We start from the raw sequence: 24,362 nt of genomic DNA, 5'->3' as shown, positions 1-24,362 counted from the left end.
AAGTGGTCTGGCTATATATAAACCTTGCCATATGGGGTCCACCAAGGTGTCACCCCAGTTGATGTTTAACCTTCCACATTTAAGTTCGCCGGTAGAGGGCGGTAGAATAGGCCGCAGCGTTCCTTGGGTGACCAGCCTCTCGCAATGAACCATTAATTTAACTGCCACCTGCTAACGTGGCAGAGTGGGCGCGCTTCTTGTCCAGTGTGCCGAACGCACTCAACGTTACACGCTCAACGTTACACACTCCAAGCCGCGTGTAGTTTTCCGATACACCAGGGCTTTCGCTCCCTAACTTGGCTCAGCAGTACTTCAAACGCAGCTAATTTTTGTTTTGGTTCCAGGCGCCTAAATGGATAAATGAAAAGTTATTTAACAGATTTTAGTTAATTACATTAGGAGTGAACATATTTCCCATTTTTTACCTCCGCCAATGCCGGCTTTTTGATCGCGCAAGAATCATCACTTTATCTGCGAAGTATATTTTTGATAATTACCTATAATCTTCCTGGGGTCAAGCGGCATAATGGAATTCGCTGCAGCGAATTGTTATAGTTTCATATTAATGCAAATGAAGATTTCTTCATTGAGGAGTACCAAAAGTTGTACCACAACCGCTGTCAGATCACTAAATAATTATAACTACCTCATTGAACAATCTGATTTGCAAAACACAATACTACTTGCGCGTTGAAATTTTCTGATTTCATCGTTTAGAAATTTTACTTTGGGTGAAAATCAGGCCGCCCACACGATTCGAATACTCTTCGCACTGTTATCCAAAACATGGACCTACTGGCAAAATATATATATATATATATATATATATATATATATATATATATATATATATATATATATATATATATATATATATATATATATATATATATATATATTGCAACGGATAGAAGAAGAGATGAATGAAGATTCTTGGAGGCGCGCGTGCTCTGGGATTCGGTGCTCTGTGCCCGGTGCTCTGTGCGGGCCGCCTTGTGCTCTTGACCTCTGTGCTGTGCCCGGGCGTTCTCGCGTCGTTCCCGCCTGGACCACGTAACATCTTTGGTGGAGGTGCGGATTTTACGCTGCGCACACCACGCAGCTTCGTAGTACTCGTCAGGCCGGGACTACCACCATGACTCCACCCGGCTGGTCAAGGAGCCCCACTACCCCCACTACCCCTCCTTTCGTCATCATGGCTCCACATCGCGACCCCGGCACGTTTTCCGGCACAGATGGCTCCGACGTCGAAGACTGGATTAACCTTTACGAGCGTGTCAGCAACTACAACAGGTGGGACCCTACGCTAATGCTCGCGAACGTCGTCTTTTACCTAAATGGCACGGCGCGCGTATGGTACGAGACCCACGAGGAAGAGCTAACAAGTTGGGACACCTTTAAGGAAAAGTTGAAGACGCTATTCGGTAGACCTGATGACCGCCAGCTCGCCGCCAAGAAACAGCTGGCTACTCGAGCACAGTCTTCTACCGAGAGCTACGTGGCCTAGATTCAGGACAACTTGGCGCTTTGTCACAAGGTCGACGCCGCAATGAGTGAGACCGATAAAGTGGGCCACGTGCTCAAAGGCATTGCCGACGATGCGTTCCACTTGCTTGTTTGCAAAGACTGTACCTCAATTGACTCCATCATAAACGAGTGCCGTCGATTTGAGCAAGTCAAAGGCCGCCGCATTTCGCCGTCGTTTTCTCGCCTTCCCAACACGGCCGCGACATCTTCCTGTGAGGACCACCGATCACCATCCCGCACGCCCTCGGACGCCCGTGCCGTCACCGATTCAGTCACCCGGATCGTCCGACGTGAACTGGAGGTCCTCGCACCTGTGATATCCCCGCCCTCCGTCCCTGATACAACCCTGCCCGCTGTGTCGCTGATTCAGGCCGTCGTGCGGCAGGAACTCGCTCATCTGAACCTCGCTCCAGCAGTGTGCGCCATCAGAAGCCCGGACACCCCCCAGCCCCCTCCCTGTGCTTTTCGTCGCACCTATTATTCTCTGCCCCGTTCCCGCAATCCCAATGACTGGCGCACGGCGGACGACCGTCCCATTTGCTTCCGGTGCTCTCGCATTGGCCACACCGCCCGTCATTGCCGTAGTCCATGGTCTTCAACGCCACGCAACGTCTTCCCCTCCTTCTACAGTCCCGCCTCATCCCACAACTTCTCGACCCGTGCCCCGTCCGAACCATCTGCGCCAGCCGTACCCCCTCCACGCCGATTCTCCCGCTCTCCGTACCCGCAGGGCCGCCGCTCTCGTTCCCCCCAGTCGCCTTCTCGCAGCCGCTCCCAATTGGAAAACTAAGTGATGCAGCTCCCGGAGGTGACGCTGCATCAACGACCCGGACTACAAATCCTCTCTCGACCACTCGACCTAATCTTCTGAACGTCACTATCGACCGTGTTCCTGTGCGCGCCCTGATTGACACCGGTGCTCACGTATCAGTGATGAGTGCTGCCCTCCGCCGTCGCCTCCGCAAAGTCCTAACGCCTGCAACGTCCCATGTGTGTGTCGCGGATGGTGGCACGCCTGCTGTGGACGGTATGTGTACCGCGCGCGTTACTATTGCCGGCCAGAGTATACCAGTTCAGTTCACCGTGCTGACCACCTGTGCCCATGACCTTATCCTCGGCTTAGATTTTTTGACTGACCATTCCGCCCTCATTGACTGCTCGGAAGGTGTTATACACCTCACCCTTCCAATGCTGGATTCAGACCCACTTGATGTATCACTGCGACAATTCAGTACCGCATATGCTCGCCTGTCATCCCGAACCGCCTCTTTTGTTCCATTGACCCCATCTCACCCAGTTCCCGATGGCGACTATCTCGTTACTCCCAATCTTGACGTCCTCCTGACCCGTAAGGTTGCCCTACCTCATACCATTGCCACCGTCCAAGCCAACGCCCTCTCTCTGCCTTTCCTCAACTTCGGCCTCACTTCTCAAGTGCTACCGTCCGGCATATGCGTCGCTACGCTATCCCCTCTCGCTCCTTGCCACGTGGCTACGTTGCCCGCTACCCCAGTTCCAGAAACCGCCGCACCGCGCCGGCAGTCTCTTCTGTCGACCGACACCTTCACAACCATGATGGCTACCGACCTCCATCCCGATCAAACTGCCAAGCTTCGTGCCCTTCTCGAATCTTTTTCGGATATTTTTGACGTGAACAACACTGCGCTGGGTCAAACTCTCGCCGTCAGGCACCGCATTGAAACAGGCGATGCCCCTCCCATTCGCCGCCCTCCTTACCGGGTCTCTCACGCCGAGCGTCAAGTAATCAATGCGGAAGTTACTAAAATGCTAGAAAAAAACATTATCGAACCCTCACACAGTCCCTGGGCCTCACCCGTCGTCCTTGTCAGGAAAAAGGATGGCTCATGGCGTTTTTGCATTGATTATCACCACCTGAATAAGATCACTAAAAAGGACGTGTACCCCCTGCCGCGTATCGATGACGCGCTTGACTGCCTCCATGGTGCCAAATTCTTCTCGTCCATAGATCTTCGCTCCGGCTACTGGCAAATTGCTGTAGATGAACAGGACCGTGAGTAAACCGCTTTTGTGACTCCTGATGGCCTTTATCAATTCAAAGTTATGCCTTTCGGATTATGCAACGCACCAGCCACATTTGAACACATGATGGATGCTCTTTTGCAAGGCTTTAAGTGGTCCACCTGCCTGTGCTATCTCGATGACGTCATTGTCTTTTCGCCCTCGTTTTCCTCTCACCTCACTGACCTTTCTCAGATCCTTTCCCTCTTTCGTCATGCTGCCCTGCAGCTCAACTCGTCTAAGTGCCGTTTCGCGCGCCGTCAACTCGCCATCTTGGGTCATGTCGTCGACGACACGGGGGTGCACCCTGACCCTGATAAGATCCGAGCCGTTAAAGACTTTCCTCAGCCACGTTCCTGTAACGACGTCCGCAGCTTCTGAGGGCTGTGCTCCTACTTTCGTCGATTTGTTGAAGGTTTCGCCGACATCGCCCGCCCCCTCACCGACCTCCTGAAAAAGGAAGCCACCTTCATCTGGGGACCCGACCAAGCACACGCGTTTTCCACCTTGATATTGAAGCTTACTACCACGCCAGTTCTGGCCCACTTCGATGTGACAGCTCCCACTGAAGTCCGCACAGACGCCAGCGGCTATGGCAGAGGCAATCCGAACAGCACCGTGTCATCGCCTACGCCAGCCGCCTCCTCTCCGCCCCGGAGCGCAATTACTCAATTACCGAACGTGAGTGCTTAGCCCTTGTCTGGGCGGTTGGGAAATTCCGCCCATATTTGTACGGCCGCCCTTTTACGGTTGTCACCGACCACCATGCGCTCTGCTGGCTCTCATCACTGAAAGATCCTACTGGCCGCCTAGGTCGCTGGGCTTTACACCTCCAAGACTACGACTATACCGTGGTATATAAGTCCGGTAGGCTACACACTGATGCTGACTGCCTCTCCCGATATTCCGTTGACTCGTCTGATCATTCTGGCAGTGACACCGCCGCTGACCTCTTCTCGCTCTCTGCTCTTACTCACCGTGGCGATGAGCAGCGACGAGATATCGAGCTCCGCTCTATTATTTCCCGCCTCAGAACCTCTCCATCTGACCCTGCCCTGCGCCGGTTCGTACTTCATCATGACACACTCTACCGCAGAAGCCTGAACCCGGACGGCCCAGACCTACTGCTCGTTGTCCCGAAGCATCTGCGCAACGACGTCCTCCACGAGCTTCATGACCTCCCCACTGCTGGACATCTGGGTGTCTCGCGTACTTACGCCCGCGTGCGTCGTCGCTTCTTTTGGCCCCGTCTCTACCAGTCCGTCCGCCGCTATGTTCGTGCCTGCGACCAGTGCCAGCGCCGGAAACGTCCCGCCACGCTCTCCGCGGGTTTGCTCCAGCCTGTTGATGTGCCCCCTGAACCATTCTATCGTGTTGGCATGGATCTTTTGGGCCCGTTTCCGGAGTCCACCTCTGGAAACAAATGGATTGCCGTTGCGACAGATTATGCTACTCGCTATGCCATCACGCGGGCCCTCCCCACCAGTACTGCTACCGACGTGGCCGATTTTCTCCTCTACGACCTCATCCTCCGTCATGGTGCACCCCGCCAACTTCTCACCGACCGCGGCCGTTGCTTTCTCTCTAAAGTTGTCGACGACATTCTCCGTTCCTGCTCAACAAAACATAAGCTGACCACCGCCTATCATCCCCAAACCAACGGTCTTACAGAGCGCCTCAACCGCACTCTCACGGATATGCTCGCCATGTACGTTTCCCCGGACCATCGGGACTGGGACATTGCCCTTCCATACGTGACCTTCGCTTACAATTCTCACCATGACACTGCCGGTTACTCCCCGTTCTATCTGTTGTACGGTCGTGAACCCCAATTACCTTTGGACACGCTGCTTCCGACATCTCCTTCCCCGCCTTCTGAATATGCCCACGACGCTATTGCCCGCGCCGACCACGCCCGCCAGCTGGCTCGCTCCGGCCTACAAGCCTCGCAGGTTTCACAGCAGGACTACTACGACCGCCGCCACCGCATGGTAACTTTTTCCCCTGGAGCCCTCGTCTTGCTTTGGTCGCCCACACGCCGTGTCGGGCTTTGCGAAAAACTAATGTCCCGCTATGTTGGCCCATACCGTGTGCTCCGCCAGGTCACCGCCGTCACCTACGAGATTGCCCCGGCCTTTCCGGAGACCACCTCCGGTGCATCTCAGAGTGACGTTGTCCACGTCTCTCGCCTCAAGCCCTACGTGTCGCAATCCCTTGCCCCGCCCTAATTTCCACCGAGACGGTGTTTTTTTTTTTTTGCGACCGGGGGCCATGCAACGGATAGAAGAAGAGATGAATGAAGACTCTTGGAGGCGCGCGTGCTCTGGGATTCGGTGCTCTGTGCGGGCCGGGCCGCCTTGTGCTCTTGACCTGTGTCCTGTGCCCGGGCGTTCTCGCGTCGTTCCCGCCTGGACCACGTAACAATATATATATATTTCAGGCTCCATAATTAACTCTCTGTCTAAGCTAAGGTTCGCCCCCGTGACTGCAAACCTAACTTCAAAAGTCGCAGAACGCCCTCGCTGTGTGACTAGAAATTTCACAACTGGAATGAATGAAATGTTATGAATTTGGTAACTTATTTGTTTATAGATTTGGTAAAAGCAGTTTGTTGCCACAACGGGAATGGGAGCAGGAGACGGTACAACAGAAGCGGGCGAGTTGTCTGGAATGCTTTCGATGCCCCCTACAGTCACGTCTAACGAACTGTGCAGTCTTCTATTTTAGCGGAGCTCATATCTCCATAAATTAATAAAGAAAAATATTGCTGTGACTGGGATCCAGACACGCGGCGGGCGAACAGAGTAGCTTCGCTGGCCTCTGCACGAAAGCAGTATGTAACGCAGCCGCCGATCACTGCAACACGGCCTCGCACTGTACACTGCACATCGTCGTATCCATCAACTAATAGTACAATTGAACTGACATGCACAGTATGGCGGTGCGGATTGCACATCGTCGTCTTGATCAACTAATACTCCTATTTAACTAATATCGCCACCAGACGTGCTGACGAATAACCAGAGCAAAACCATTCGCCAACCAGGCTAAACTCGCACGTCTACTCGGTTTAATTATGCTAAAACTCCGCCACTTTTTGTAATGATGCGGCCACCTACTAAAATCGGAAGAGCCCACTCGACGCTTAGTGCACCTATAATATCCGTATCTGCGGCCGGCGCCGCCAACGCAGGCGACACCGTCCGAAATAACGCGTCTGATGGACTTCGCGAAAAACGCAAACGAAGCGCGGCGGTTGCAAAGGCCTTAAGGGTCAGAAATTGAAAACGGATAGAGAAAGATCTCTTCTGGTTTAGGAAACTCCTTGGAGTTATATCTTGTGCTTTATTACAGATGGTAGAGCCAATTCCTCCTTCAGTTACGTTCATAGCAGACGGCGGCGCAGTTACAGCTAGAGCGGAGGTTTATCCAACTAGCCGTCACGGAAGTTTCCGGCGCTCCCCGCCCCCTCCCCCCCTCGTACGACATGACTGGTCCAAAAGCGCTCTTCCTTTCTTTTAGCCCTAAGCATTCCAGCGTAATCCTGGGCCCTGCGGTGAAGAAGTAGCATCTGCTCAACGGTTACCTTTTTAAAAATAGTCACAGAGCCATTCTACTTTACTCCTTATTGAACGTTTCCATACGGCGTCTAATAATTTAATGTATTTCTATAACGATTATATGGATTCAGTACGGAGTGTAGGAAGTCGGTATGGACTTTGTGGAAAGCGCGTTTCGAAACAATCATTCCATAAGACGTCATGTAGATTTTATGTAAGGTATATAGAATCTTTGTGCAATGTTTATTGACTCCATACACAAAACGCATCAATTTCCAGATATTTTTACACATAATATGGACTCCATATTTCCATAATTCCGTACATGGGACTCGTATGCAACGTTACATTAGGGCTTACTGCCGAAATAATACGGCTACTTAATATGACTCGCGAATTTAAACGCTGAAGTGTAGCGGACGTCTTCATTATATGACCGAGCATTGACATAAAAGTGTAATAATGTTCCAAAATAATGCCGAGATTTTAATAACATTTACCGCTTTGAAGGTGAATTCTTGTCGCATCTTCCTTGTGCTTCACCGTGAAATTTATTTTTGCTGTCCTTTAAACAAACGAGAGAACAAACCAAATTTCGGCTATGAGTACAGTGTCCACATTTAAACAGCAGTGTTGCGAAAATAGTTTTGCACAGAGCAGCTTCGAGGGTAAACACCATGCATATATAAAAGAACCATTTTCTGTATAAAAGCATACCTCTATGGAGAACTTCAATAGTTGCATGCAGCTCTGATACCTTTGCCTAATATGGTTATTTCTTGTTCCAAAGTCGTGATGTAGTAAGCTATTGCCCATTTCGAACCCCTTCTTGGTGGCGCTGTTTCACCTTCGCAATCACAGATAGACTTTAATGTACTTTGTCTGCCTGCACAATTTGAATCAATTATTAATTTTGTTTTCACACAGGTTAATCCTACGATTTCTTTGAATTGGTTTTCTGAAACCTGCTTGACCTGGTAATCTATGCCTGATAATCTATGCCGCCTTAAGCTGGAAGCTATATATTTTGAAATACATGAGAAATATATGCGTACACTGATGGCTCATACAGCGATAATCATGAAGATAATGAGCATCGTCGCGATTCAGGTTTAACTGAATTCGTTTCAATGGAACTTCGAAATAAATTTTTTTTCGAAAAGAATTCTACAGTGTGAACGATATATCGATAACTCCTACTCGCCTGCTCATTTTTATGAGGTTAGCACGATCAAATTTTTGAGCCACACTGAACAATTAAAATAACATCAAACTATATCAGATGCATTAAAATAAACTCGCCACAATCCAAATCAAGCACTCCGTCTTATTTCATTTTCATTTCAGAGCACCAATTCTGCATGTTTATTGCACACTTGGAATCCTTCAATTTTCGTCACAGCATCATCTGAGATGGACATCACTTATCTTCCGTACACGAAATAACCCGACTCTTCACAATTCTTAACGGCCACAAAAATAAATATTCTCAGAAACTTGACCTAATACTGCTGACGGCGAACGCAAATGATTGAACGCAAACAGCTTATATTTCAGCCAATTCTGAGTGCAAGTCTTTGCCGTTTGAAATAAAAAAAAATTGCTCCTCTTACCACTCACAAAGGGTTTTCTGATTTTTTTTCGTGGTATGATATGCTGACTAATGCATATTTTTCTGCCATATATGTTCTGCCTCGATGTTAAAGTGTTGGTTATCAAGTGAACTATATGTATTGTTTGTTAGTACCACGTCCTTTTTAAACACTGTTTTTTTCTTATAGTTTCAACTGTTCTACCAGTTTTCGTGGTTTTCCCGTTATCATTGTTTCTGATGTTTCGTCTCTTACATCCCTACAACTTTTATAGGTTTGAATTCTTTTGAGTCGGAACCACCCTAATTCTTCATTCACGAACAGGAGGCCAAACGGACACTCTGAACTTCGCGACCCCTTTCAGTAGCGCTAATGAGTTTTTGTGTTAAATGTACGGGACTTGGAAATAAGTATGGTAATAATGATGATGGCATGGAAACAATCAGCTCATATTTAATATCCTCTGCACTTAATCATCGCAGTAATCTTATCGTATCAAGCCGTTTTCCGTTTATTTTCATGCTACTGGTCTGTAAACTATCGGGCTGGACAGAAATGGCAATATATGTTATGTCTGCATTACAAATCAGGTGTTTGCCACCACGTCATGGTTTTGGAGGTTCATAAATATGCACCTCGTAAGTCCTTTTAAGTGGCAGTTATCAAGGGCGGCATCTTTAACTGCCACATTTTGAATATAGCAGGTTATTAGCTGGATGCTTTAAGGTTTATTGGGTATTCGCGAGGGAGCAAATCCACTCGTTCAGCGAGATGACGCAGGCCTACAGAGCCTCGCGCCAGCTCTAACCCCGCCCCACCCCTCCCTAGATAACAAACACGCAACACTCTGGCGCAAACTACAGACACACACACTCCCCTCACCCCTGACCCGAGCCCACTATCATCCCTCCTCCCCACTCCTGCCTGCACCTTGTGCCCAGAACCATTCGCATCTTTCCTCCACATCCTCTCCCTCTGCCCGGCGGACCCTCCCCCGCGCGGCCTAGAGGACCTCAAGAGCTGGGAGGACTGGGAGACCCTGCTGCGCTCGGAGGACCCGGCCGTGCAGACAATCGCCACCGGCCGGGCTGCCAGTGTTATGGACCTTAGGGACATAAACACTTGAGTGCAGTGGGGTCGTGCGGAGACCCAGGGGCGTGCCCCCACTTCCTCTCCAACAATCAAGTTTCTCTCTCTCTCTCTCTCTCTCTCTCCGCTTTGAGCATCTCTTTGCATGTACGTATATTTCCTGCTTCTTGTATAGCTCCCGGTCGAAAACTCCACTATCAAGTACAGGGGAATCATAGCATAAAGAAATTGGAGGGCGTTTAAGCTTTGCGTTTAAGAGTGAGACGCGACAGCGTGTTGCAGCGTTGCCAAGGGGTGCTAGGAACGGAACGCCATCGCCCGTTCGGCGCGACGCGTGGCCCATAGGACAATTTGAGGAAAGGGCGCCTGTCTCACATATCTCGGTGGACACCCGAACCGGGCAGTAAGGTAAGGAAAATGAAATAAAAAACTTTTTAAGGAAAGGAAATGACACCTCTCACAATTCTCACTGGACACCTATACCGCGCTTAAGGGAAGGAAAATCCTTTCCCTTACGGCGCGGTTCAGGTGTCTACCGAGATGCGCCATTTTTCGCTCAATGGAAAAGAAGCCGACGACACCGGCTTTTCTGCGGCACGAGCTGCTTAACGCTGTCGCGTTAAAATTGAGCATCTTATTATTCATTTTTTAGGTATATTCACACGAAAGTGCAAGTTTCAGTGTGCTCTTCCGCAAAGGCTCAGGTCTCATTATTTCTTGCGCTTAGCTGGACCATCCCTAACAAACACCTATTATATGTCTGCATATGGTGTCAACAAACATAAATTAAGATGTCTTTACAGCTCTGCAGTAGCAAATAAATTGCCTTAGGGCTTTTTCTTATGAACTGAAGTACAAAATATAATACTATGCTCCTTCTTAAAATTGTGCAGCTGAAAGGAAACTCCGATAGCACCTACTTGCTTTTGTTCCCAATCACATTTTTGTGGAACCCCAAACTCTCGGGAGAGAATGATGTCGACTTGTGCTCAAATTGATCGCAAAGCACTATCATCCCACTGCGTGGATATGTGCAAGTCCTCCAGAGCCAACAACAACAACAATAAGCAGGTATTTCTTTTGAGCACGAAAATGTGTCTTTTTACTGATCAGGCGCCCCGATTTGTTTTAAGGTACGAACAAAGCGGCAGCCGGAAATTAAGAGTTTCCTGTCGCTCAAGACACAGCTCATTTTTTTACACATTAAATATTTAATCCTTTCTTATAGCTAAGAACTGGACGTTTTGTAGTGATAGATAATCAATATACGTACTGATTCGTCGTGGAAATTGCGCTCGCTCTGCAAAAAAGTAAAGCACAGGATATTTCTATGACACGCGTTTCACTGTAGATATACCAAAACTTTGAACAGAAGAAACGTTTGTGGGTGAGGGGATATGTTTTTATCGACAATACAAGGAGATCTGCAGCAAATATAAGAAAACAGAATGTGTATTTAGAAAATTTTCCAAGGAATTGCTAAGAAGCTGTTCCTAACTTACAAAGCCCTAAAGGCAACTTATAATTTAATGTTTAGTGTGGGAACTCGAATACTGTAGCAGATTTGACAATAAGGGTGAACTGATGAAACATATTACCTTAAGCTATAGTCTCTAAACACTTCAAAAATGTATGACACAAACAACTTGCAGATTTTTATAAATGGCTGAAATGAATCGACGTGACAATTGTGGGCTTCATTTTGATAGGGAAGTATGAGATATATTATGTCAGAGAAATATGCCGGCAGTGTTGAAAACGGCATGCTCTAAGCACATGGCACTTTACCAGTGGGCTATTTATATCAATGCTTGGGAGTGTGCTGACACAGGCAATTGCGGCTTCATGGGTGGCAGAATACACGCTCTAAGATATTTCCCAAATATTTCGGCAGCGTTCAATGGGTGACATTTAAACATCGCAGTTCTAAGTGTAGCTTCTATCTTGACTTGGCCCAAAAGATGAAAGTGGCTGAGTGCGTGGTGAGAACGATCCGACAAAGAAAGTGCATGAAATGCACAGATGTAACACAAAATCTATCTATCTAACTTCAAAAAATGCACATAATGCTTCCTCCTTGATTGCTATATCAATCGGTATTCGCTAAAATGTTTAGGTTCTTGGTTTCTAAAAAGATACGCCTAGCAAGAGAATCGTAGCTGATGTAATTCTGATCACCTTCTAATTTACTTAAGAGTGGTTTAAATTAAGAAAGTTCCTGCCCGTGGCTTTGGTCTTTGACAGATTCAAAAAGCATCTATTGGCATCTCACCTCCACAAACAGGTTCGCGAAGTTTCGCCGGTTGTAAAAAGTTTTCAAATTATTCATATAGTTTAGTTGGTGTTCCCCGACTGAAACGCAGTTTGGTTTTAAGCCTTGTTGCTTCTTTATGAGCTTAGAAAATGATTCCGTAGCTGGCTGCTGCCGCAGTTTGCCTCACCTGCTTGATATATATGCCACGCCTAATTATTGATTGTAGATGATAATATATTATGTCTTAATTTCGTTCCCACAGTGAGCTATGTAGCGAGGGGCGTTCCCGCGTGGCCTCTAAAACCATTTTTACCCTAACAAAGTAACTTGAACTCTAATTCGACCGAACAAAAAGTGTGTTCTGTAACACTGTGTATCCCTTGGAGCTCACAACTGCAACTACAATCAAGACTGTGGCCTATGTGGTGGAGTTTACGTACAAACGGAAGGACGACAAACACTCACTCCACATCCAATGGCATATGACACCCAACAGTGCGCACGGCGTAATCACTGAGTGATTCCTCAAACGTCGACTGCATGCACTGGCACCTGGACATGACCCACGCTGCTTCAGAAATTAACACTAATACAATTTTTATCCGACTTCGAAGAACCTGTAAAAGGAAAATAGGATTGTTGAGTTATCGTCAGACTCGAATGTTAATTAAGCGGTTATAACAAGCCGGTAAACCATCGCCGGCTAGTATCCCTTCATTGATCTCTTCTAAGTAACCCTGATTTCTTTGGTTAACTGTGCGCCGCTTCATTAACGACTGTTTAATGAAAAATATGATAGGAAAAAATTTGCCCACGATTTGCCTAAGAAATGCGTTCTACATAATGAAAGCTGGAAGCAACGAAGCAAAAATCTTTATTGCGATATCATTTAAGTGTACATAACAATAAACATTCGCTGCCGTCTATCACGAAATTCCTGACTGGTCGACAGAGTGATCAAGTCACAGGGTCATGCTACATGGCGGAGAGCTGAACGGTAGACGGGTTGTGCCACGACAGAAGACCACGTGATAAGACCAACTTTGCAGGTGCACTGGCAGTTGGCAGATGTGCTCGTTACGTGACATGGCATGGCCTAGCGACACATGCTAAAGGACCACCCAAAGCAAGCACTTAAACTCCGTTAGTGGGATTCAACCTCACAGCGGCGCGAACCGATCAGCTTCGCTAGATGTTTCATCCGATCACTACGCCATATTTTTTCATAACAGGCTTCAGCGATGGTGTAGTGGTCTTGAAGTGCGGAATGAGACCACACGCCATTTCTACCGCCTAACTTTTCCGCGTGTAAACTGGTAGTCTCTCGCACTGTTCTTTGGGGGTCGTCGTATTTATCAAGTTCCATTCTTGCGAAGTACCGTCAAAAACAAAGAGGAGGCGGGAAAACTTACAGAGAAAGCAGGTTTTAGACTGAATTTGCTCCTCCAACATGCATGATGGCAAAGAAAAATAATACAAAGCAGAACTCGACGACGACCCACACTATGCATGAAAATGTGTGCTGCATAATTGAAGACGCGACAAAATTCAACAAACAATATCGTGTGCACGCGGTCGAAAGCTCTATGGTTTGTCCTGATCCGCTGGTGCAGCTGTGCGACTTACGGGAATAGGCTGGGAGGCAGACTACTTATAGTAGTAAGAAGACAGTTCACGAAACAACTGACACACACACATGAACTGAAGGTATTAGCTTACGCAGATGACCTCGCGTTTTTATGCGCTGATAAGGCAAACATCGATGAGGATATTCCTTTAACGGAGGACTTTGGTTGAGTGTTGAGAGCTCAGATTAACTGTTCTAAAGGCCGTGTCCCACTGCGGAAACACAACAGTGATACCAACCAAACACGCGTGCTAGCGACCTGTCAACAAGTCGCCTAACCAACGCGTTCCACAACTTCTTGTCACACTGCACGAATGGCAGAGAAACAAGACAGGTGGTTGCGGTGTTGCCTCGGTATGACGGCTTTTGTGAACCAGAACAATAAACAAACAGCGTTCGTGGACCCTGTTTGTCCTGTTCGCAGGCCTGGCAAATTTCTTCTAGGCACCACACAAACGAAAGCAAGTACTTTGCGGTGATTCATAGGTTTTTTGTCTTTCGTGGTTGGAAACGTCGTTTGCAGAGTGCAAAAAAGACCGTTTCCTTATGTCGCAATGCTATGTGTCGTGGTACGGCGTTTTGCGGACGGTGCATACAAATGGGAAAGCGGCCGTGGCCACCGTCGGCTGGCGGATGCGACTGCCGTGAAAAAGCACGTTTCCTGCAATCCCCGTCGCATTCTTGTGACTAAACGTGCACTCCCGACGAACGTAGTAATGTAGGGAGCCAAAAAGAATGCCTTGTTAAGGGGCTGCCTCGGCCACCAGCTGCAGCACTTTATTTACGTGGCCATGTGCGAGATCCACTCGCGCAGGAGCCAGCGTACGAGTGCGCCAGTTGCTTGCGTGAACATGCCGCCGTCGTTCTCGGGCCGCGGAGAAAGCGACCCGATCGCGATGTTGGAAGACAGGAGCTTTCTATGGGATATAACACACCCAAAATATCAACGATGTGATATGAAAGAATTTGGTTTCAAGAGACCGCTGCAAAAAAACAAACAAAAAAACTTGGGACCGGATTTCACAGGTGAGCGCGAGTTACCTGTCCTATTTTTGAACTTGAGATGAAGAAGAAAGCAGCGGTGCAGTTTATTTTTTTTGAAATAGCAATTAGAATAATTTTATTGGGTCCCAGTTCATTGCAAGAATGATGCATATAAATACACATTTTTTACGACTTTCTCAGCGTGGAACAAACTCGTTGACTGCCGAGATTGTGGCCGGATTTCTAGTAATGTGTACTTATGGCGATACGGACCTCTGATCGATTCCCGGAGGCCGCGATAGCGTAGAGGTAGAGCGTCCGCCTCACGTGCAAGACGACCGGTGCTCAAATCCTGGTGCCACGCAATTCTCCCCTTGTTTGAAAAAAAATCCGTGTGTCGATAGAATTGCATAACGAGCTCTGGGGTGCGGCCTGATGTCGGGGATCAGAACCGACAACACCCTTCCTCACAAGAACAGGACTTGCCCACCCTGGTGTAGTACTTGGCCACAGCCTTCCATGAACAAACCAATTAAACGTCGGCCCTCTGTCCCCAGCGGCTGCGGAGCAACGGACCAAGGCAGCGGTCAAACCTGTGACGCACCGGAGGGTGCTAAGAATTTCTGGCTCCGGACAGGCCGCCATTGGATATTGAACCTGGCAACGTTTAACGGCAGAACTTAACCTAGTGAGGCTAGCCTAGCAATGCTGTTCGAGAAACTAGTGGGAATTAAATGGGATGTGATAGGGCTTAGCGAAATTAGGAGGGCAGGTGAAGCGTATACAGTACTGAAGGACGGACACATACTGTGCTATCGCGGATAAGAGGATAGAGGAGAGCTAGGTGTGGGATTCCTCATTATTAAGGATATAGTTCGCAACGTAGAGGAGCTCTATAATATTAACGAGAGGGTAGCAGCTATTGTAATTAGGCTGAATAGGAGGTACAAGCTGAAAGTGCTGCAGGCCTACGCGCCTACATCCAGCCATGATGACCAGACCGTTGAAAGTTTCTATGAGAACTTAGAATCGGCAATGACTAAAGTATAATCACAGTGCACTCTACTGATGGGCGACCACAATGCGAAGGCGGGCAAGAAGCAGGCTGACGACCAGGCGGTAGGCAACTATGGGATCGGTTCTAGGAATAGCAGGGGAGAGTTATTAGTCGTACTCGAAGATAGGAGTAATTTCAGGATCATGAATACTTTCTTCCGCAAACGAGAGAACAGGAAGTGGACCTGGAAGAGCCCCAATGGTGAGACTAAAAATAAAATCGACTTCATACTATGCGCTCAACCTGACATCGTTCATGATGTGGCCGTCCTCAGAAAGGTGCGCTGTGGTGAATACAGAATGGTAAGGTCTCGAGTTAGCTTAGACTTGAAAAGGGAGCGGATGAAGCTAGTGAAGAGGAAGTCCATTAAAGAGTTAGCCGTAAGAGGGAAATCACTGGAATTTAGGATAGCGCTGCAAAAAAGATATTCGGCTTTAACTGAGGAAGACAATTTTGATGTTCATAGAGTGAACGATAATCTGACATCAATAATTACGGAGTGCGCCGTAGAATTAGGCGGTAGGACAGTTCGACAGGATACCGGAAAGCTATCTATGGTGACAAACTATCTGATTTATAAACGCCAAAGCATGAAGGCGTCTAACCCTACCGCCAGAATAGAACTGACAGAGCTATCGAAGTTAATAAAATAAGCGCGAGGTGGCCGACATAAGGAAGTTAAGTATGGTGAGAATAGGGCATGCTCTAAAGAACGGAGGTAGCCTAAAAGCGGTGAAGAGGAAACTAGGCGCAGGTAAAAAGCAGATGTATGCGTTAAGAGACAAGCAGGGCATTGTCATTAGCAATATGGGTAAGATAGTTAGCGTAGCAGAAGAGTTCTACGCAAATCTGTACAGTAGCCAATGTAATCAGAGCGCTAATGAGAAAGACAGTAGTGCACAGCAATGCGTCATCCCGCCAGTAACGAAAGATGAAGTAAAGAAAGCCTTAGGAGCAGTGGGAAGGGTAAAAGCAGCTAGGGAGGGTCAGGTAACAGCAGATCTGTTGAAGGATGGAGGCGACATCGTGCTAGAAAAGCTAGCTACCCTGTATACGCAATGCCTCATGACCTCTACCGTACCAGAAGCTTGAAAGAATACAAACATTATCTTAATTCATAAGAAGGGAGACACCAAGGGCTTGAAAAATTACAGACCGATCAGCTTATTATCCATTGCCTACAAAGTATTGACCAAGATAATCGCTAATAGATTCATGGCAACCAAATGATCAGGCAGGCTTTCGTAAAGGATATTCGCCAATAGATCATATTCACACTATCAATCAGGTGATAGAGAAATGCGCAGAATATAACCTACCTCTTCATACAGGCTTCATTGATTACGAGAAAGCATTCCACTCAATGAAAAACTCAGCAGTCATACATGCATTGCGTAATGAGGAGGTAGAAGAGCCTTATTTCAAAATACTGGAAGATATATATAGCAACTGAACAGCTACTATAGTCCTCCATACAGTCAGCAATAAAATTTCAATAAGGATGGACGTCAGGCAAGGAGACACAATCTCGCCAATGCTTTTCACCGCCTGTTTACAGGAGGTATTCCGAGGCATGAATTGGGAACAGCTGGGTATAAGAGTAAATGTAGAATACCTAAATAATCTGCGATTCGCTGATGACATTGCCTTGCTGAGTCACTCATGAGGTGGACTGCAAATCATGATCAATCATTTAGACACGCAGGGCACAACGCTGGTCCTAAAAATTAACATGCAGAAAACCAAGGTAATCTTCAACATTCTAGCAAGGGAACAGCAGTTCACAATTGGCAGCGAGAGCCTGGAAGTTGCAAAGGAATACGTCCACATAAGGCAGGTAGGGACAGCTGATCCGGATCATGACAAGGAAATATCTAGAAGGATAAGAATGGGGTGGAGCGCATATTGCAGGTTCTTGCAGATCATGAGTGGCAGTTTACCAATTTCCCCCAAGAGAAAAGTATAGAACAGCTTTATCTTACCGGCTCTGACCTACGGGGCAGAAACGTGGAGGCTAACGAAAAGAGTTCAGCTTAAGTTAAGGACAACGCAGCGAGCCGTGGAAAAAAATGATAGTTGGAACGTTAAGAGACCGAAAGCGGGCAGATTGGGTGAGGGAACAAACGCGGGTTAACTCCATCCTTATCGAAATCAAGAGGCAAGAAATGGGCTTGTGCAGGGTATGTAATGCGAAGTCAAGATAACCGCATGTCATTAAGGGTAACGAAGTGGACACCAAGAGAATGTAAGCGTAGCAGGTGGCGGAAGAAGGTTAGGTGGGCGGATGAGATTAAGAAGTTTGCAGGCAAAGGGTGGATGCGGCTGGCAAAGGACATGGTTCATTAGAGAGACATGGGAGATGTCTTTGCCCTGCAGTGGGTGTAGTAAGGCGGATGATGGTAATGATGATGATGGTGATGGGCCCTATTATTATACTTCAATAGGGCAGAAATCCGGTCGGCGTGGAAATGAATTGCGGTACAGCAGCGTAACATACAACATGCGTAGAAATATCCACAGGACACAGAAGTGGCCACGTGAAGCCCGCGTTTAATTCTCTCGCATCAAGTCTTCGGACGCGCCTTGCTGAGGCACCCTTGGCAGCCAGTCGATTTTTCATTTGGAGAGCGGTTTCTTGTCGGTGGCGGCTAGTCGTCCGACTCAGAATCGACTACGCAGTATAGCGGCAAGCCTGCTGCTTAGCACCCGTGCACGGTAAGTATTCTGCAAAATCGCAATTATCTACGGCAGCGCAAGGCGTCCCCAGTTTCCGCAGCTGTGCACACGCAGCAATAACTCACGGAGGAGTCCGCGTGAGCAAGAGCAAAGAAGCCGCGGGGAGCGTGACGAAACTGGGTTTTCTCTTGTGACAGAGTTTCGGAACAAGCGGCGCAACTTTTGTGAGGGATTCGTCTTTTGAATCTATGTGGCGTGATAACATTTTCCGGCCTGTAAGTGCTGGTGGTTTGGTTGTCTCCACCTCTATGTCCGGCAGATAGTTTCTGGTTTCATGCTTTTCCTTGACATTATACACCTAACGGTGCGCGCATTCTTGGAAGTAAATTTAGTTCATCTTTTACCGAACCTGATGTTACCTTCTAATGTTTCTGATCGCCCATGTTTGGGGGGCTTCATGCATGAGGTGTACTTGGCTTTTCGTTTCTTCTCCGAGTTCCTGTTTTCAGTGTCAAGGAATGGGTTGCTCAAGGATGTAATTTGTATGCTGTTTCCTCCGCCTGTGTACTGTTCTATGTATATTGGTTTACCGGGACATGACGTACTCAACGTAAAATGCCCTTCTCGCCTTGCGCCAAGACGTTTTTCTATAAGCTACATAGCGAGAGAATGCCCCTTAAAACGTTGTAACGTGGAAGGCTAAGTTAGTTAGTAAATTATCAATTGAAATAAAGCTAGCATAAGAGGACCAGCCGTTATTTGCCTTCGCAGTACATGCTCTGCCAAAGCCCATTTCTTCCTCTTGATTTCAACGAGATTGTCCTTAACACGCGTTCGTTTACTCACCCACTCTTCCCGCTTCCGGTCTCTTAAAGTTACTTTAATAATTTTTGTTTCCATAGCTCGCTGTCTTGTCCTTCATTTAAGCTAAAACCTTCTCGTTAGCCTCCATGTTTCTGCCCCATAGATTAGTACCGGTAACATACAGCTATTGTACACTTTTCTCATGTTTAGTTAGTTGTTAGGTTAGTTGTTTAGTTGCGTCGTATTATTCATTGTGTTGATTTTATGTTATTTTCTTCACGGTTTGTACATAGTTCATGTAAATACAACGTTGCTTTACTGTAATAAATACCACGTTTAAAAAAAAAAGCGGCGATAGCCTAGTGATCTCGCACAGCGGCCTTTGAAACTGGCCTGTCGACGCCACCGCGGTTTCGACACCCCTTCGTGGATGGTGATGTGATTTCTCCTTCGACCTCTTTTTCTTTATGTTCCCGAGGTGCATATAGCAGACGCGATTTTGCTAGGCTCTGACCCTCTGCATTAGTGCTTCCGCACTAAAAGCGCATTGAGCTTACAGAGTTCATCGCACCTGAGCATAACTTTTTATACTACCTTGGGGCCACTACGCCTGACGACTATAGTTGTGCTAACTTCGTTTCAGAGATTTCAAGAAAACGGCGGTTCTTTAATGTACCATTTAGTTGTACCATTAGTTTCGTTAGCTGGATGAAAATCATGCACGTTTGACAGAGTGTGAAAATTTGCAATGCATTTTCTCAGAGAGTTTGGCTTCAAAAACAACAATCCATGCCACAAAAAATATTCAAGACATGATAATGGGCAAATGTAGGTAATTTTTCTTCTTGCTCAACAAAAAGAATATTTTGCTGCAAGCCTGAAGAGATCAATGTCAACACATTCAAAATAAATGGCCGCCAGTATAGCGACGTACGCAGCAGTGTCCATGACTGAACACTTCGCGCTACCTGTTCAGAATGAAATGTTAGGCTACGGAAGAGCAGCGATTGTTATAGAACCATGCGGCTAGTTTTTAACAGCTAACATATAAAAGGTGAATTTACATCATTTTTTTCGTATTCGAGAGAGAGCAGAGAAGTCAACAAACTAGAGTCCTCACCTTTAAAGTAGGGGCAGACAAGTCTTTACTCCTGTACTTTGGTGGTTTTTCAGCAAATGGGAGATTAAATTTAGGGTCTGTCGGGATAAAATTATGGGCAATGAAAAACAAGATTGTCTCTGTTAGGTACATTCATTTTTTCACAACATGGAGCTCATTTATAAGGGATGTGACCTGCATGTGTAATCAACGCCGTCCATCATCATCATCAGCCGGACTGCGCCCACTGCAGGGCAAAGGCCTCTCCCACGACTCTCCATTTAACCTTGTTCTTTGCCAACTGCGCCCACCCTATGCCCGCATCTTCTTAATCTCATCTGCCCGCCTAACCTTCTGCCGCCCCCTGTTACGCTTGCCTTCTCTTGGAATCCACTCCGTTTTGGCTAATCTGAAGTTCAAGTCATTGGAACAGCCACAGTCCAGCCATATCATAGGCAGTTCCCCACCATGATAGAATTTTGAAAAGTCTAGCTTTAATATAAAAACATTTTGGCACGTCTCTTTAGGGACCATAATTGAATAATTAAAAATATTAATTTTAAAGGCCTCATCTTATGGCTCACAAGTTTTCGGTACTACAGGCTTTTTCTTCCTGTTATAATTCCTGCACAATGGGAAAATATAAATTGGGATCAGAAAAAACATTTACAGCATCTCTATTTTGCCATAAAGTGTCAGCCGTTTCAGCCACACTTTTTCATCACCCTTCACGCCTTGCTTGATATCATACTTCTTGTATCTTACAAATAGCGTTGAATGTTTTTCGAGCAATTGATTCAAACTCAACGCCTGACACTCGAGTATCGATACTCTAAACTTAAGATTTGCCCCCCCCCCCCCCCATTAAAGCAGCCTTGCTACTGTTAATCTTACCTTCCATGAGCGTGATGGCATGTTCCTTGCCTTCTTCTTTAAAATGTTTATTGAAGGCTCTCTGTCATCTTTCTTAGATTTCAAAGCAGACATGGTGTAGAAAATAAACGCTTCCGTGCACAGGCGACATTTTTGCTATTTTGTCTAAAATAGCGATACATGCTCCCTGTACTTACCCTTTGAACAAAAATTTATCGACATCACGAGAATTTCTCACTACTCTACTATATTACGAGTACATACATGCGACGCCATGCAGAGACTTCTGAACGTCCTCTGACTATAACTTTTCTTTGGGCGACTTAAGTTCTGTATATTTTACCAGCGTTGTCATGATCAGCCTGACTACGCTCACTACAGGGCAAACCCCGTGAAATGTCTTTCCAATTAACCCTGTTCCTTGCAAGCTGCAGACACCGCATTCCGGCAGGCTTAATCTCATCCGCCCACCTTACTTTCTGCCGCCCCCTGCTGCGCATGCCTTGTCTTGGAATCCACGCCGTCACCCTTAAGGGTCAGCAGTTATCTTTCCTTCGCATTACATGTCTTTCCCAAGCCCATCCCTTGCTCATTATTAGCAACAGAACGTCATTAATCCGCCTTTGTTCCTTCACCCACTCTGCCCGCTTCCGGTTACTTAACGTTTACCATAGTACTGGGGCTTGATTTCTGCCGGATTTTATGTCCATATCCGAGCTTTTCTTAATTGCGTTTTTAAGTTACCCATTTTTAGAAGCGTACAAAAATTTGTGACGTTGCCCTCTGCGGCGCTACTACGCAGCGGATGTTTCCGAAAGCCGTTTTAGAAGCACATAGCTTTTGGACAAACAAAAAAATCACGACTACCTATAAAAAAAAACTCACTTCAAACCAAGCACCTATAATTTCCTAAAAAAGTTATTGGAAAGTAGAAATGCAATAAACTGTGCTTCCTGGAAGAAAACTGCCGGCACCTCAGAACTTATATTGCGATATACTATAATTCCTTGATTTACCGCGTCGCCACTTGAGATTCCGTTTTTTGAAGGAATATTCATTTTGCACGAATATTCGCACAAGTATTGAATTTGCTCGCAAATATTCGATTCGAATTTGATTCGGCGCTTTTACTACACGATTCTTATTCGATTAGAATTTAAATTGTCTATATGTAGTGGATTTGGTGGCAAAGCTAGCCTATTTGTATTCGATTTGGTGTCCAATAAGCACTATTCACACATCACTACAAATAATGATGAGAAACTTCATTTTGTTTTTGTTAAAGCGTGAAACAAACATTAAGGGTTGATGACTAGCGTGTTCCGATTGCTAAATGTTGTACGGTGTGTGTTTTGTAGACAAGAATTCATACAACAAGAAAGCAATTGTCAGGCTACCAAACTTACCGTAGTCGTGCATATCGTAGCAGTAGCACTCCTTCGGGTCATCTGGAGGACAGAACCCACCTGTGTGCTCCAGCGTGGTGCAATACATATCACAGAACTCGGGATTGCGGCAGTTTGTATGTCCTGAAAATTAATTTTCTTAAAGAAAAATTGTCGCTTAATCTTTTTTGTTTGCTGTTACTGTTTGTTGCTGTTACACATCACCACAGTAACCAAGAAACTCGACATCATCCTGCTGCAAGAAACGGCAACGGTGACCCCCACCCTCCCTGGGTATCGCGCTCATGTTAGCCCGGCGGAGGGACGGGGCGTCTGCACGTTCGTTCGCAAAGGGCTCACGTTCATCGAGCACCAACTCAAACACGGCCGCAGCAGGGTGGAATATACCTTCACCGAAATCATCCCAAACAAACAACGGAAAGGCAGCCTGTTCATCGCCAACATCTACAGTAACCCCAAGCACCAAACACAGAAATTCAAGACCCTACTACACACAGCCAGCACCCAAGCCAAAGACAACACGTTGCTGATCGGAGGGGACTTCAACGCCGCCCATCGAGCGTGGGGTTACGTGAAGGATACGGCCAAGGGACGGGACCTATTACAAGATATCCTGGACCACAACTGTGCCCTGATCACGGACCCCGCTCATCCCACCCGCATCGGCAACTCCGTAGCACGAGACACCACACCAGACCTTACGTTCATCAAGAACGACCACACGGGCAAAGTAACGTGGCACAACACCGGCGTCGACCTGGGCAGCGACCACTACATCCTTGAAATTACGATACCGAACCAATTCCGGGGCAACAACATTATGCACAAGTGGACGGACTGGGACGGCTTCCGTAAGGGACGTCCCACCACAGCACAAGACATCACAGACATCGAAACCTGGACGGAAGAGCTTTGCGATGCTGTGCACTCGGCCACCAAAACCATCGAAACGGACGAGGACGTCATCGCCATGGATAGCCGCCTGGCCCATCTGTTCGAGGCCAAACGTTCGATACAGGCGCGCTGGAAGCGGCAACGGTGGAATCGCAAATTGAGAAAGAAGGTAGCCGACTTAAACAGGGCCATTGAACACCACTGCAAGGTCCTGTGCCGTCAGCAATGGAATGAAATCTGCAACCGAGCTGACAGGCAACTGCATCGCGGTTGCACCTGGAATCTATTTCGGCACCTCCTAAACGAAACCAAGACCAAGTCACACCAGCGCAACCGCCTCGCCCGCCTCCTGCACACCACCACACAACAACAAGGAAAAGACGCCGTTATCAAGAGCCTGGAAGCCAAGTATCTGCCGGACACGCCAACGGAAATCCACCCGCCGTACGGGGGGCTGCCCAACGCGTGGCTCGACCGAGACATTACCGTGTCAGAGGTACGAGTAGCGCTGCACGAGCTCAACACCCGCTCAGCAGCCGGCCCCGATCTCGTTACCAACAAGATGCTACGAAACCTCGACAATGCATCGATCGAGGCACTAACCCGTTACTTCAACGAATGCTGGCGTTCGGGCAAGCTCCCCGGACAGTGGAAAACGGCAAGAACAATCCTGATCCCGAAACCGGGCAAACCACCGGACATCGGCAACCTGCTTCCCATCTCGCTTACATCCTGCGTGGGCAAGGTACTGGAGCACGTGGTGGCCAACCGGTGGCAGGAATATCTGGAGAAGGAAGGCCTCTATCCGGACACGATGATCGGCTTCCGACACAGACTCAGCACACAAGACGCCATGCTACAACTAAAACAAGAAATCATC

The 24,362-nt window shown here is 47.2% G+C and overlaps 1 long non-coding RNA gene and 1 pseudogene across 1 annotated transcript; one reads left to right on the top strand and one right to left on the bottom strand.

The window, feature by feature from the left end:
• The first annotated feature begins 1,135 nt into the window (after positions 1-1,135).
• Positions 1,136-8,573, top strand: LOC144134300 (uncharacterized; annotated as a pseudogene).
• Positions 8,574-12,523: 3,950 nt separating this feature from the next.
• On the bottom strand, positions 12,524-22,644 carry LOC144134299 (uncharacterized). The gene is made up of 3 exons (XR_013315125.1): positions 22,589-22,644; positions 20,331-20,407; positions 12,524-12,679 (listed from the first exon to the last, which is right to left on the bottom strand). It is a non-coding gene; the product is annotated as an uncharacterized LOC144134299 (long non-coding RNA).
• Between the last annotated feature and the right edge of the window lie 1,718 nt (positions 22,645-24,362).

Source organism: Amblyomma americanum, chromosome 5 (assembly GCF_052857255.1).
Source record: "Amblyomma americanum isolate KBUSLIRL-KWMA chromosome 5, ASM5285725v1, whole genome shotgun sequence".
In the NCBI taxonomy this organism is placed as follows: Eukaryota; Metazoa; Arthropoda; class Arachnida; order Ixodida; family Ixodidae; genus Amblyomma; species Amblyomma americanum.
The sequence above is the reverse complement of the archived record's forward strand: the minus strand, read 5'-3'. Positions and strand labels throughout refer to the sequence as shown.